This window comes from Macaca nemestrina, chromosome 7 (genome assembly GCF_043159975.1).
Source record: "Macaca nemestrina isolate mMacNem1 chromosome 7, mMacNem.hap1, whole genome shotgun sequence".
Lineage (NCBI taxonomy): Eukaryota > Metazoa > Chordata > Mammalia > Primates > Cercopithecidae > Macaca > Macaca nemestrina.
Window position 1 is genome coordinate 174,498,383 of NC_092131.1, and position 16,770 is coordinate 174,515,152.

At 42.6% G+C, this 16,770-nt stretch overlaps 1 long non-coding RNA gene across 2 annotated transcripts; it reads left to right on the forward strand.

Moving 5' to 3' along the window:
* Positions 1-312: 312 nt before the first annotated feature.
* Positions 313-16,013, forward strand: LOC139355509 (uncharacterized). 2 transcript variants are annotated; one of them, XR_011606277.1, is made up of 4 exons: positions 313-6,913; positions 8,190-8,359; positions 11,771-12,935; positions 14,060-16,013. It is a non-coding gene; the product is annotated as an uncharacterized lncRNA (long non-coding RNA). The 2 variants fall into 2 exon arrangements; XR_011606276.1 differs by having other exon boundaries at positions 8,190-12,935.
* Positions 16,014-16,770: the final 757 nt, after the last annotated feature.

Consider the following 16,770-nt stretch of genomic DNA (forward strand, 5'->3'; position numbering starts at 1 on the left):
CTTTGATGCCTTCCAACTGGTTTTTGTGAATATCTGCATGACATGTCTTTATACAGATAACCCATACTATAGATATGTATCCTTTTCCTACCCTTTGATGAGAGATTACCAAAAATTGTTTCTGATTTGCCTTAAAATAAAAATGCCACTCAGGTGGTGCTGTCATCCATCTCCAACCTGCATATAGTTTAATAGTACGGTCTTATAGGAAGAGAATTACAAACTTTATTGATTTTGTATTATCAACTAGCAAAATATTTTTATTTATTTATTTATTTATTTATTTATTTATTTATTTATTTTGAAACGGAGTCTCACGCTGTTGCCCAGGCTGGAGTGCAGTGGCCGGATCTCAGCTCACTGCAAGCTCCTCCTCCCGGGTTTATGCCATTCTCCTGCCTCAGCCTCCCAAGTAGCTGGGACTACAGACGCCCGCCACCTCGCCCGGCTAGTTTTTTGTATTTTTTTGGTAGAGATGGGGTTTCACCGTGTTAGCCAGGATGGTCTCGATCTCCTGACCTCGTGATCCGCCCATCTCAGCCTCCCAAAGTGCTGGGATTACAGGCTTGAGCCACCGCGCCCGGCCTAGCAAAATATTTTTAAAAGGTTTTCATGCTCAAAGTTTTTTACATTTTTGTTTTCCTTGATTCAATCAATATTTTACCCACCTTTCTATTTCACTTCTATGTTGTTGTTTATTGTTTTAAGGTGAACCTTTGATACTCCTCTGAGTGAAGCGATGGGTGAGTGTCCTGGGTAGTGAATATGGGATTCCTCAACCTGCATTAAACAGAGATTTCCATCTGAAGAAACAATTCAGGGCTCCAGAAAGCAGTCTGGGATTTATTTAGCACCTGAAATGTGGACTGTGCAAATACCAACAGGATTGTACTAAGAGGAACACATTCTCTAGTGAAGGATGCATTCTTGCAGGATGAGTCTCCAAGACTCAATAGCAAATGGCTACTATACAGGTAACGAAAGACTCAATCTAATGATCTTAAAATGATTATGGTGGGCAATTGTTCAAGATTTATGAGATGTGAGAAACCAAGAGACCAAGACTATTGATACATTATGGATACTTTTATTCTGAATTAATAGATAGACATTTATTTGCCAGGCAGTGTTGCAGGGCCTCTAGTTTCAGTCTTCTATACAGAGAATTTAAAGGGCAGACTTTAGTTTTATCTACAGTACGCTTCACCTTTACTGTATTTGATAACCTGGCACCCTAACCTTAATTTCCTTGCAAAATAAGAGTAATCCAGTGTTCCATGCAAATTGTTTAGACTGTGGTCTTTATGCAGTGAAGGACAGCCACAAGATGATTCTTAATTTGGAAAGAAACTGGAAGTTTTCTAGGGAAACAAAGAGAGGGGATGAGACATAACAGTTTTTCCTTGTTTGCATGAGAAATTTGTTCTGTTCATATACATATAAAACTCGGTCAAGTGCAATGGCTCACCCATCTAATCCTAGCAGTTTGGGAGACCAAGGCAGGTGGATCAGTTGAGGCCAGAAGTCCAAGACCAGCTTGGACAATATAGCAAGACCTTATCCCTACAGAAAAAAATTAAAAATTAGCTAGGCATCATGGCACAAACCTATAGTCCTGGCTACTCAGGAGGGTGAGGAAGGAGGATGACTTGAGCCCATGATTTCAAGGCTATAGTGAGCTATGATCACGCCACAGCACTCCAGCCTGGGTGACAGAGTGAGACCCCTATCCCCCACAAAAAAGAAAACTCCCTTTAAATTATGGACGTTCTCTGAACTTACTTTGGCGTGACATTCGCATCAACCCATCAAAAGTTGAAAATATCGTCAGTCGAAAATGCATTTAAATCACCTCACTGACCTAACATCATAGCTTAGCCTAGCCTACCTTAATGTGTTCAGAACACTTACATTAGCCTATAGTGGGTCAAAATTGTCTAATATGAAACCTATTATATAAGAAAGCATTAAATAGTTCATGTAATTTATTGAATACTGCACTGCGAAAACAGAATGCTAATGTGGGTGATTGAAATATGGTTTCTATAGAAGTTGTATTGGTTTTCTGCCGTCCTGCAATCAAAATATCTTAAATCGAACCATTGCAAGCCAGAGAGCATTCGTATTAAAAAACGTTATCTTTGTCAGCCACAAATGACAACACATAGTAAGAAATGTAGATTTGGGTCAAGATGTGGTGGTTCAACCTATTTACACACATTTCCTTCAATGCTAATGTTTCACTTTTCATACGGGCTTGTTGCAAGATGGTTGTGTCGTGTGAATGCCTCTTTTTCTGACATTAATAAGATGAACAGGTGGAAGACCAGGTGTATTCAAACGTATTTTCAAGTGTCTTTGTTTTTTTCTTGTGGACTGCTACCGCAGTGAAATTAGGCAAAATTGTTTTTCCAGACCCTCAGTTTCATTGTATCAACAAAAAGAGTCTCCAAACATCCTTGCCACATCACAGCAGGAAGTTATCTTGAAGAAGTAACTTGAGGTGATAGTAGGTCTCATGTCAGTATTTCATATCCCACAGGTATCACCGTCTTTCATTGCTTCACGCACAGTGTCTCACAAACCATCGTTCATATAATTTGTCCACTTTTTTTGCATTTGTTAAGTCATATTAAACCCAATGAATTTTCCTACACTATTTTGATTCCTGGCCGGGCGCGGTGGCTCACACCTATAATCCCAGCACTTTGGGAGGCTGAGGCAGGCAGATCACGAGGTCAGGATATCGAGACCATCCTGGCCAACATGGTGAAACCCCGTCTCTACTAAAAATACAAAAAGTAGCTGGGCATGATGGCACGTGCCTGTAATCCCAGCTACTAAGGAGGCTGAGGCAGGAGAACTGCTTGAGCCCAGGAGGCAGAGGTTGCAGTGAGCCGAGATTGTGCCACTGCACTCCAGCCTGGCGACAGAGTGAGACTCTGTCTCAAAAAAAAAAAAAAAATTGATTCTTACCTTCTGCAATTCCTCAGTGATTACTGTATCCCTGACTATTTGCTTCATGTTGCCAAAGTGAAAAAAAATAATGCAAGTGAAATGCTCAGAGAAAGATAATTGAACTGGCATTTGTGACACTAAAGGGGAGGTCAGATTGGTCTTGCACCGTATCAACAAGAGTCTCAGTGGGTGTCAGCCACTGTATGTCAATGAATGGAATATTTAAGAGGCACCCAAAAGAAAGGATAATGTCCCTGTTGATTAAGCTACAGTCATGCTTCACTTAATGAAGAGGATGCATTCTTATAAATGTTTGTTAGGCAGTTTTGTCATTTGGGACCATCATACAGTGTACTTATGGAAACTGTAGTAGGCTGTGTCATCTACTATGTACTCAGGCTACATGGTATCGCCTATTGCTCCCAGACTACAAATGTATGTAGCATGTTGCTGTACTTAATACTGTATGCAGCGCTAACAAAATAAGTATTTGTATATCTAAACATACCTAGACATTCGAAAAGTCACAGCAAAAAATACAGTACAAAATATTTTTTACGGCCGGGCCCGGTGGCTCATGCCTATAATTCCAGCACTTTGGGAGGCCAAGGAGGGGGTATTGCCTGAGGTCGGGAGTTTGAGACCAGCCTGACCAGCATGGAGAAACCCTGTCTGTACTAAAAATACAAAATTAGCCATGGGTGGTGGTGCATGCCTGTAATCCCAGCTACTCGGGAGGATGAGGCAGGAAAACTCCTTGAACCTAAGAGATGGAGGTTGCGGTGAGCCGAGATTGTACCATTGCACTCCATCCTGGGCAACAAGAGTGAAACTCCATCTCAAAAAAATAAAATATATATATTTTTTAAATTGTACACCTGTATAGGGCACTTATCATGAATGAAGTTTGCAAGACTGGATGTTCGTCTGGGTCAGTCAGTGAGTATGAAAGTGAGGGCCTATGGCATACTTTACACTACTGTAAACTATATAAACACTGTGCACTTAGGCTGCATTAAATTTACTTTAAAAATAAAGTAATTGGCCAGTTGCAGTGGCTCACGCTTGTAATCCCAGCATTTTGGGAGGCCCAGGTGGGCAGATCACTTGAGGCCAGGAATTTGAGACCAGCCTGGCCAACATGGTGAAAACCCATCTCTACCAAAAATGCAAAAAAAAAATTAGCCAGGCATCGTAGCATGCAACTGTAATCCCAGCTACTCTGGAGGCTGAGGCATGAGAGTCGCTTGAACCCAGGAGGTGGAGGTTGCAATGAGCCGAGATTGCACCAGTGCCCTCCAGCCTGGGTAATACAGCGAGACTCTGTCTCCAAAAAAAAAAAAAAAAAGTGATTTTACTATGCATTACAATGCCTACAACATCATTAGGAGATAGTACCTTTTTTTAGCTCCATAATAATCTTGTGGAACCACCATTGTATAAGCAGTGTCATTGAAAAGTGCATTATACTTTGCAGCAGAAAAGTGTATTATACACCTAAGGGCCTATTTTATACTAATGGAAAACGCCCTTCTAGAACTATAAAAACTTGAATTTTATTTACATAAAAATGAAAGCAATATTGAAATTAATTTATAAATGGGTTTGAAAATGTCTTAATATTCTGAGTATGATGGTTCTAAATCAGATTTAATTTTTATTTTATTTTATTTTATTTTATTTTCTGTTTTTTGAGACAGAGTCTCGCTCAGTTGCCCAGGCTGGAGTGCAGTGGCCGGATCTCAGCTCACGCAAGCTCCGCCTCCCGGGTTCACACCATTCTCCTGCCTCAGCCTCCTGAGTAGCTGGGACTACAGGTGCCGCCACCTCACCCGGCTAGTTTTTTGTATTTTTTAGTAGAGACGGGGTTTCACCGAGTTAGCCAGGATGGTCTCGATCTCCTGACTTCATGATCCGCCCGTATCAGCCTCCCAAAGTGCTGGGGTTACAGGCTTGAGCCACCGCGCCCGGCCCTAAATCAGATTTTAATCCAGGGCCATGAATATTTTAACATCACTCTCTGTGGCCTAAAGAGTAAAGGCAGGCTGGGCACGGTGGCTCGCGCCTGTAATCCCAGCACTTGGGGAGGCCAAGGTGGGGGGATCACGAGGTCAGGAGTGTGAGACCACCCTGGCCAATATGGTGAAACCCAGTCTCTACTAAAAATACAAAATTAACCAGGCATAGTGGTGGGTGCCTGTAATCTCAGCTACTTGGGAGGCTGAGGCAGGAGAATTGCTTGAACCTTGGAGGCAGAGGTTGCAGTGAGCCAAGTCGCACCACTGCACTCCCACCTGGGCGACAGTGAGACTCTGTCTCAAAACAAGGCAATGAAACATTTCTTAATAAAAGAGGCTGTGTCATTGTGTGGCTTCCACTTTTCCCGTTGACACTCATTATGCAAATTCTGATGCCCATGATCTTACAAGAAGATGACAGTATAAAAGTTCAGGATGAATTCATCTATGTACAATGAAAATGAGCAATGAAAATGAAAACCAAATGATGGCTGCCACCAGGATAACAGCTACTGTGATAAAATTTGAAGGAAAAAAAAAAATAGCAAAAATGGTGAAATACAGCAGCTAGCAAAAATTTGGAAATGTTTATCAAGGGAGTCATATTAATAGAAGTGAATCTTGGAGAACAAGATGATTTTCCTTGGTTTCTAAGAAGGCAACACTGTCCAGACGGACAGAAGAGGGGCAGATGAGGAGGACAGAGCAAGCAGCCTGGCCCATGAGAGGGCCTCTGCAGTGGACTGAGGATGGAGAGGCTGGAGAAGAGGCTGAGCGGAAGTCGGGGCTCCCATCCTGACCTGAGAACAGAAAGCAGCACAGGAAACAGGTTCGTCTTCAAGTTCAAGTCATTTCAGGCTGAAAGAGAGTTGTACCTTCTTGTTAATTAGGTAAGAACGTAGTTGAGCGTTTGGCTGATCCATTAATCCATTTGTGAGATTCAATGTAAAGGAGAATCTTCTGTGTTGCTTTTTGTTTATCACATGTGAGGGGCTCACAGAGGAACAACATGGACAAAAGTTTCCATTTTCTCTGACATTTCAGTCAAGTAGTGATTCAGAAAATGTCACAGAAACTAAACTGTAGATGATAGATCAGCTCCTCAGAACTCAGGGGACAGGCATCAGACCTGGCATGGGATGGACAAGGGAGGCCTCCAGGAGGAGGAGCATTGGAGGAGATTCTGGAGAGTGAGGGAGCAGTGAGGACAACAGACAGGGAAGGGAAAGGGAAAAGGAAACAGTGTGTCCATGGCACAGGCCAGAGCGGATTGGAAGGACCGCTGCGATGAGTAACACCTGAGGAGGCAGAAGGGCAGACCACGGAGGGACTGGACAGGGGAGGGAGGGCCGCTCCCTGAGGACTGTATTCTGTGGGGAGGGATTTGAATGACTCAGTTTTCTTCTTTTAAATATTCCCATGCCGGGCGCAGCGGCTCATGCCTGTAATCCCAACACTTTGGGAGGCTGAGGTGGGCGGATCACGAGGTCAGGAGATCGAGACCATCCTGGCTAACACAGTAAAACCCCGTCTCTACTAAAAATACAAAAAAATAGCCGGATGTGGCAGAGGGCGCCTGTAGTCCCAGCTACTCGGGAGGCTCAGGCAGGAGAATGGCACAAACCTGGGAGGTGGAACTTGAAGTGAGCCAAGGTCGCGCCACTGCACTCCAGCCTGGGCAACAGAGCGAGACTCCGTCTCCAAAAAAAAAAAAAAGTAATATCCCCCAAGTCCATGAGGTCAGAAAGACAGAACAAGTGAGGATGGTCCCTGTCCTCTGTGGAGAGGGGACCAGAGGAGTTGGTGCTGAGGAGAAGTGAGGGTGGAAAGGACAGAGAGGTTCCTGTCTGCTCATTTTGCAGGTGTCGGTGGGATCCAAGGATCTGAAAATTCACTGTGGCCGGCTCACGGCCGCCTGGCATCAATGCAACCACAGGGTGAGAGCAACCTCACAGGCAGCTGGAAATAAGGGGGTCCACACCTGGCCCCAGAAGAAACCCAATGCAAGGAACACAAGCACGGCAGGAGGCAAAATGCAGAGAGGGTGGGGGTGGGGGTGGGTGGGCAGGCCTTTATGGGACTTTCTCCAAAGACATGCACATGCTCACCCATCGGTGCCTGCGTGTCCCCTCACATGTTCTTTGATGTTTTCCTACAAATCTCATTTTTTTTTTTTTATGTTTCTTGGAGGGTCGCATGTATTTTGACTCTCTTCTCATATCCTTTACTTTGTATACATAGCAATACTTGCTTCAATTTATTTTTGGTGGGCTATTCATAATTAGTGTATTTCCCAACTTTGGAACCAAATTAATTTGCCCGGCTTTGCATGCTTAGGTGGATCATAGATTCATGTCTCCTAATTTCAGAGTGGATCACCTCTTCATGCCCATAAGCAAGCATTCAGTTTGGGGTATTGCGTTTTCTTAGGTAACATTTGACAGGTTTATCCTCCATAAACTATTAAGTTGTCACTAGTCACTTAAAAATTCCAGTGGGCTTTATTTTTACTTTTGTTTTCTCTATGTTGGCATATTATATTTTTCTTCTGTTTACTTTGGATTTAACTTGATATACTTTTCTTTTAAGGTTTCTAAGGTGAAAATTTTGATGACTAATTTTTAGATTGCTTCTTTTTCTTTCTTTCTTTTTCTTTTTTTTTTTTTTTGAGACGGAGTGAGCCCAGGTATGATCTGGGCTCACTGCAACCTCCAACTCCCGGGGTCAAGCGATTCTCCCGCCTCAGTCTCCTGAGTAGCTGGGATTACAGGTGCACACCACCATGCCTGGCTAATTTTTGTATTTTTAGTAGAGATGGTGTTTCACCATGCTGGTCACATTGGTCTCAAACTCCTGACCTCGTGATCTGCTGGCCTCGGCCTCCCAAAGTCCTGGGATTACAGGCATGAGCCACAGCACCTGGCCAGATTTCTTCTTTTCTAATATATATGTATTTGAGGCTATAATATCCCTCCAGGCTCCCTGATCGCACCCCATGAATTTTGATAAGTTGTGTTTTCCTTCACATTTAGTTCAAAATATATTTTTAAATTTCTCTTGAGATTCCTTCTTTGACCGATGTGATAGTTAGAACTGTGTTATTGAATATCCATGTATTTTACCAGTTATCATCCCTTTATTAATTTCAATTTTAATTCTATTTTGACCTGAGTGCATATATTATATGATTCCTTTTCCTTTACATTTGTTAAGGTGTCTTTTATGGAGGAGAATGTGGTCTCTCTATTGATGAGCAGTTCATGTGGGCTCGAGAAGGTTGTGTGTTCTGCCATCGATATGCTTTGACTGTGTCCCCACCCAAATCTCAACTCAAATTGTATCTCCCAGAATCCCCACGTGTTGTGGGAGCAACCCAGTGAGAGGTAATTGAATCATGGGGGCTGATCTTTCCTGTGCTATTCTCATGATAGTGAATAAGTCTCACAAGATCTGATGGGTGTATCATGGGTTTCTGCTTTTGCTTCTTCCTCATTTTCTGTTGCTGCCACCATGTAAGAAGTGCCTTTTGCCTCCCACCATGATTCTGAGACTTCTTGAGCCATGTGGAACTGTAAGTCCAGTTAAACCCCTTTTTCTTCCCTGTCTGGGGTATGTCTTCATCAGCAGCATGAAAATGAACGAATACACCTATCATTGGGTAAAGTAGTCTGTAGATGTCAACTGTACCCAGTCTGTTGATGGTGCTGCTGAGTTCAGCCAAATCCTACTGATTCTGCCTGCTGAATCTATTTCTGGTGGAGGAGTGTTGAAGTCTCCAGCGACAATGGTGGATTCGTCTGTTTCTTCCTGTAGTTTTAACAGTTTCTTCCTCACGTAGATTGATGCTGTTTTGTGACTTACATACTTGTTAGGGATTGTTATACCTTCTTGGATAATTAACTTCTTTATCATCATGTTCTTCTTTATGCCTGATAATTTTCCTGCCCTAATAGTCCACCCTTTTGGAAATTAATATAGCTATTCATGCTTTCCTTTGATTACTGGTAGCATGGCATATTTTGTGTCACTCATATACTTTTAATTTAGGTATGTCTTCACATTTTTTAATTGACATACAATTGCATGTATTTACTGTATACAACATTATGTCTGAAGTATTATATACATTGTGGGATAATTCTAGCTAGTTAGCATGTTCATTACCTCACTCTCACCTATTATCTCAGAGATGTGAGGTGATATCTCACTATGGCTTTAATTTGAATTTTCTTTTATTTGTCTTTATATTTAAATGGGTTTCCTATATAAAACATACAGCTGGGTCTTTTTTTATTCACTTTGACAATCTGTGTATTTCATTTTATTTTATTTTATTTTTGAGACAGTCTCACTCTATCACACAGGGTGGAGTGGAATGGTAGGGTCTCAGCTCACTGAAGCCTCTGCTTCCTGCTTTCAAGCAATTCTCACATCTTAACCTCCCAAGTTACTGGGATTACAAGTGTGTGCCACCACATCTGTCTAACTTTTGTATTTTTAGGAGAGACAGTGTTTCACCATGCTGGCCAGGCTGGTGTCAAACTCCTGACCTCAGGTGACACACCTGCTTCAGTCTCTCAAAATACTGGGATCATAGGCACCAGCGACTGCTCCTGGCTGACAATCTGTGTATTTTAATTGTTTTATTTTTACCATTGGTATTCAAAGTGATTACTGATATAGTTAGATTGATATCTACCATATTTGTTACTGTTTTGCATTTGTTGCCCTTGTTCTTTGGTCCTATTTTTGTCTTCCACCCATTTGCTGCCTTTTGTGGTTTAAATTGAGAATTGGATATGATTTCATTTTCTCTTCTTTAACATCTTTTTTTTTTTTTAACTTTTTTAGTGATTGCCCTATGGAGGAAAAACCTTTATATTCCTAGTAAAATCTAACTTAACAGTTCGATGAAAGAAATGACAGCAACAATGTATTTAACGATGTAGTATTAGGTATATGTCATGTGTGTGTACATATGAATGCTTATATACAAGTGAAATGTCATGACACTGGTGGGTGTTGGATTTAGTATGTCTCATTAGGTCTGGGGTAGGGCATGGGTCAAACCCGGTATGATGTTGGACCCAGCCAGTCTCAGCGAACTTAGCCCATTAAAGTCTTATCAGCCCAGGCTTGTCCTTGTCCTTGTAGAACATTTTAACAGCTCCTTTCTTGATGTGATTTTCAAGCAGTGAAATTACTGCTTGATATTTTCTTCTTTTTCCTATGACCACTCAGCCTTCCTATTTTATGCCTGTTTCTTTAACTAGGGGTGGAATAATCATTAGATATTCTGGAAAGGGAGGAGATTTCAGGGACCCCTGGTTACTGCACCCTTTATTGCTTACTTGAGTTTGCTGGGAAGGGTCATGGATATGTCACCGTGACAAAGATTTTGGCCATTTTCTCTCCCTTATTTTGGAGTTTCCCTGTGGTTTATTTGCCTAGTTCATGTTTTAGCTGTAATTTGGATTTTTTGTCCTCTTGCCACGACCCAGTGCTATTCCTATATCAGCGAGACATCAACAGTATTGATAATATTTTGTTTATTAAGTTGGGCAAAGACTTAAGAAATAAATAAACTTTTTTAGAACAGTTTATATTCACACAACACTTGCCAAGGTAGTACAGTTTCCCTTATTAACCTCTTAGTTAACTATTATTATTATTAGTGTGGGACAATAGCAATAATTAATGAATGAATATTATACATTATTCTTATCTAACATACACTATTTATTTATTTATTTATTTATTTATTGAGGTGGAGTCTCACCCTGTCACCCAGCCTGGAGAGCAGTGTCACAATCTTGGTTCACTGCAACCTCCACCTCCCTAGGTTCAAGCAATTCTCCTGCTTCAGCTTCCCAAGTAGCTGGGACTACAAGCGTGTACCACCATGCCACCTAATTTTTGTATTTTTAGTAGAGATGGGATTTCACCATGTTGGCCAGGCTGGTCTCGAACTACTGACTTCAGGTGATCCACCTGCCTTGGCCTCCAAAAGTGTTGGGGTTACAGGCATGAGCCACCGCACCCAGCTCACATGCACATTTTATTTAGATGCCTTAGCTTTCACTTATGTCCATGTTCTGTTTAGAATCCCATCCAGGACCCCACATTACATTGAGATGTCATGTGTCTCCTTGGGCTCCTGCCTGTGACAGTTTCCCCCACTTGCCTTGTTGCTAAGGACCTTGACATCCCTAATTAGGGATTTCTCTGATGTTTTCCTCATGATTTTACTGGATTTCTGGGTGTAAGGGAGGAGGAACACGGAAAGTAAGTGTCATTCTCATCATATCATGTCGAGGGTACACACTATCGACATGCTTTATCACTGTTGATAGTAATTTTGTTCCCCTCGGAAAGGGATTGTAGTCATATTTTCCCACTGTAAAATTAATTTTTCTCTTTTACTTTTACATTTTAAAAAATAAGTCACTATACGTAGCACGTATTAACAACTGGGATTCATGTTCCACTTCCTTATGATGGAGTATCTTTAAAAATAGTTGAGAATTCTTCACCATGTACAATTTGTCAATTCCTCACCATTTATCACATATTAATTCAATAATGTGTCTATACCATATAGAATATTGTATGAAATTGTGAATATTTATTTTATACTTCACTTATACTCATGTATATTATTGCTCACATTGATCCATTCTTGAGCATTGGAAGGTCTTTCAGTGGGCTTCTGTATCATTTAAAATTGCCAACATCATTTTGGTTTTAGTTTGCTTGGTTGATTGTGCTGCAGTTTCACATTTTCTTACTTTCAGGCAGTAGAAGGTACTCCAGGCAAAATTTTGATCACTTCCTGCCAAAGCCTAGTATCCACCATTTATTCAAGCCTAGTATCCACCATTTCTTCAAAGCTTCCTAGTTTATTTCATCAGAAAGTGGAATTAGAAATGGAGATCTGCCCACCAAGTGTACCTCTTGCTACTGGAGTGTCTGTAGATTCAAGGCCTTGTCAGCTGACACAAAAAAAGAAATGTACGTGTGTATACAAACCTGCCTATATAAACATCTGTGTAAATATTTCTACATTTTTCCATATATATCTACATAAAGTTAAGCATGAATTCCTACTGCTATTTCCAGTACCACATGATTTCATCCTGCAATACATGAATCTCTCCACCTATCCCCACTACTTACATGTAATCTCCTACTCTAGAGAAAGTTGGCCTCCTTTATGTAATAATCAAGTCCCATAATACATGCATGGTGGCTTCAGGATTATTAATCCACACCCCCATAGGAAACAACATTACCAATTAAAGTACACTGCTCATAGACAACTCCTTCGGGCATTAGACTCAGAATCTCCACTTATTTCCTAAGTTGCTTAGATCAGCTCCTTTTTCCCGCATTCCATCAATGGGATTATTTTTATACATTTGTAATGCATTTTTCTTATTTTGCCTGCATTTCTTCATGGGATTCCCCCAACCAAAAAATAATAATTTTTTAAAAATTTTCATATATTTAGGTTCACTCTTTGACTTTTAAAATGCTGTAGTGTTTCAAAAACAGTATGATGCGTGCAGCATTGCAGGATCATGCAGAACGTCTTCACCGCCCTAAAGATATTCCATGTACTTCACCTATTGAGCCTTCTTCCTGCTTAGAAAGTTCCTAGTAAGCACTAATCCGTTTTACTATCGCCATTGTTTTATCCTTTCCAGAGTAACATATTAATGGAGTTACATACTCTGCAGTCTTTTCAAAGTGGCTTCCTTCACTTTACAATATGCTTTAATTTTCTAAAGTGTATTTTTTCTTTTTTTTTTTTTGAGACAGAGTCTCACTCTGTTGCCCAGGCTGGAGTGCAGTGGTGTGATCTCACCTCACTACAACCTCCGCCTCCCAGATTCAAGCGATTCTCCCACCTCAGCCTCTCGAGTAGCTGGGATTACAGGCACCCGCCATCATGCCCAGGTAATTCTTGAATTTTTGTAGAGATGGGGTTTCACCATGTTGGCCAAGCTGGTTTTGAACTCCTGACTTTAGGTGATCCACCCACCTTGGCCTCCCAAAGTGCTGGGATTACAGACGTGAGTGACCGCGCCCGGCCATAAAGTGTATCTTATGGTGATTTTTTCCCTAAGAACTAATGGCATTAATCAACTTTTCATGTGTTCATTGGGCATGTGTATTGCTTATTTAGAGAAATGCTTATCCAAACAGTATACCCATTTTTAATTTGGATATTTGACTCTTGTCTGGAATTGTGAGAATCATTTCTACATTCTGTACAATGGACACTGATCAGCTATATAACTTGCAAATATTTTTTCCCATTCTTTGAGTTATCTTTTAACTTTTTGATATTGTTTGTTGAATCACAACATGTAATTGTGATGAAGATCAACTTACCTGTTTTTTTCTGTCACTTTTATTTTTGATGGTAACATCAAAAATAGTATCGTAGAAACCACTGTTTAACCTTAGCCATAAAAACATATTTCCATGGCCGGGCGCGGTAGCTCACGCCTGTAATCCCAGCACTTTGGGAGGCCGAGGTGGGCGGATCACAAGGCCAGCACACCGAGACCATCCTGGCTAACACGGTGAAACCGCGTCTCTACTAAAAATAGAAAAAAATTAGCCGGGCGTGGTGGGGGCGCCTGTAATTCCAGCTACTCAGGAGGCTGAGGCAGGAGAATGGCGTGAACCCGGGAGGCGGAGCTTGCAGTGAGCCGAGATTGCGCCACTGCACTCCAGCCTGGGTGACAGAGCCAGACTCCGTCTCAAACAACAACAACAACAACAACAACAACAACAAAAAATATATTTCCATGTTATCTTCTACAGGTTTTGTAGTTTTAGATCCTGAGTTTAGGTGTATGATATATTTTTAGTAAGTCATGTATATGGCATGAGGGAGGAGTCCAATTTAAATGTGGATATTAGCTTGTCCCTGCAAAATTTGTTGAAAAAAATACTTTTCACCAATTAATTGCCTTGGCAACTTGTAAAATCATTGATGATAAATGTCAGGGTTAATTTTTGGACATTTCTGTTCTATTTCATTGATCTATATGGCATTCCTTATGTCACAGGATACTTGGGGTGTCACTTCACCAGCCAGAAACCTGTGTGGCCAGCAGCACCTTCTTCCTGAGCATTGCTTGCTCCTGCTGGACTCATTCCTCCCGCTTGGCCCAACAGGCTGAGCTCAGCTCATGCCACCTGCCCAGATCCCAAACCTGACAAGGGTGAACCAGGCAAAGAGTGGTGAGGAGTGTGTGCGTGAGCAAATGCAGAGTCTGGCCATTGTGCACAACCAGACATGCTGGCTGCTTCAGAGGGACAGGCAGCTCCAGGCACCACCACAGGTGCCAGCTCTGTGCAAGGCTGCGGCTGGACCAAATGTACTACATGAGGCTTCTGCTGTGAGCACCTGCATCTGGACTAGGGGAAAGTGGTGGCACCTGGAAACTTGGACACACTAGGAATAACAGAACCCCAATCTCTTTGGGGTTCTGTGAATGAATGAGGGACACACACAATGTGAGGGTGAGCAAGGTAGAGAGGAGCTTCACTGAGCAGCAGAACCATTCACAGGAGACGACCTGCAGTAGGAGGCTGCTTTCTGCAGGCAGGTCATTCATCATTTGCTACAGTCTTGCTGAGTCCACAGTTTTCATGTACCCAGAGGGGTGAAAGTGCATGCTGACTGGTCCAGGAGTGGCCATGGGCTGGCTCAGAAAAAGCAGCATAAGTTCTCACACCTGGCTGCAGACTCCATCCAGAACTGGCAACCTGGCTGCCAGGCTTCAGGTGTCCCTGGCTTGAAAGTGGGGTTTCACAAGGGACCCACCCCTTTCTGCCCAGGAATCTGCCTCCCACCATCAACATGCAATCCACAGTGCCCACGCTGTTCATGCCAAGCTCCCTTCAGCATCCCCCAGCTTCCCTCCCTGAGCTCCTTGGTGCCCAAAGTTTCAGAGGGGGCCAAGGCAGCAAGAGGGACTGATGTGTCAGAGCCACCCGGAGCATGCACACACAGCCAGTCACTGGAAGGAACTGGAAGGAACTGGTTCCTTCCAGTGGGTTCGTGGTCTCGCTGACTTCAAGAGTGAAGCCAAGGAGAAATATTTGCATGAGTGTTACAGCTCTTAAAAGTGGTGAACAGCAGCAAAATTTTTTGTGAACAGCAAAAGAACATAACTTCCACAACCTGCTCCAAGCGTTGCTGCTGTGGGGTGGGGTGTGGTCAGCTTTTATTCCCTTATTTGTCCCCTCCCACATCCTGCTGATTGGTCCATTTTACAGAGTGCTGATTGGTCCATTTTACAAACCTGTAGCCACAGAGCACTGATTCGTGTGTTTTTACCGAGCACTGATTGGCGCATTTTACAAACCTCTAGCTAGCTACAGAGTGCTGATTGGTGCGTTTTACAATCCTCTTGTAAGAAAAGTTCTCCAAGTCCCCACCAGACCCGGAAGTCCAGCTGGCTTCACCCCTCAGTGACAGCTCCTGGGCTTGGCTTCAACTTTGCTCAGAAATCAGAGATGGCGCCAGGAGTGGGGAGGAGCAGGAGCAGGCACTTCTGAGCTTGTCGGGGCAGGAGAGCTTCCCAGGCTCTTGAGCGCACAGGGATGCCCTTATTTAGAGAAATGCTTACCCAAACAATATACCCATTTTTAATTTGGATATTTGACCTTTTGTCAAGAAGTTCAGAGCTGCAGCAGCTGCGCCTGGGAGCACGGGGTTCCCACCCTGCCAACTTGGTAGGCTGTGGGGTTCCTGCGAGCTCCGTGGAGCATGCAGCCCCAGTGGCACCTCTCCACCGGCAGCTGGCTTCCCCACAGTGGCTGCTCCATATAGGCCACCACTGCCGTCACCTATACTAGTACCAAAATGCCAAAATACCTTGATTAGTAGCAGTTTGTCCCTTTGCATTAGGTTTTGAAATCTGATAATGCAACTTTTTTTTTCAAGATTATTTTGACTGTTCTGGATCTCATGGATTTTTATTTAAATTTGAGAAACAGCTTGCCAGTTACTACAGAAACACACACACACACACACACACACACACACACACGGAAAGAGAGAGAGAGAGAGAGAGAGAGAGAGACTGAGTTCCATACCACAAGCACAGCACTCTGCTGAGCAGCAGCAGAGGTTTCAGGAACTGTGCCTACAGTGCCTACAGCGCCTACAAAGCTGTGAGGCTGCAGACTGCTCTCTCATAGACATCCACATAGCCAAGACTCTTCTTTTACGGTCTGTGATCATGGAGTATATTCTCTCTACCAGGTTCAAAGCTTCAGTGAGAGAACAGCTCCTGGGATCTTGAGACCTGGGGTGACAGATACAGCTGACCTGGACCATGTTTCTCACTTCTGTCATCAGAGTAGCATATTCTTGGGTACTTTTTATTTTGACTTTCGTAAGCCAAGAAAGCTTCTCACTTCTCCAAGCTCACACTTCACTCCTTGAGGAAAAACAAACTCATTTAAATTCCTCATCATCCGGAAAACTAATAATAAAGGAAAGAGTAATTGTAATAAACAAGCCATAGATGAGGACAAGGAGGGACCCATCTCAAATGAGAAGAGAGTCGACGAGCTCCAAGTGCTCACTGTAGGAGAGGACTGTTAATACATAGAGGACTGTGCTAACATGATGTCACAGGCACAGGGGACACAGTGCTGAGCACCGAGTCCCTAAACGTTGCTCTCTAATAGCATGGAAGATACTATTTTCTACAACTTACTAAGCCATCAGATTTCACAAACACTTGGTCTTGCCATCAGAAGT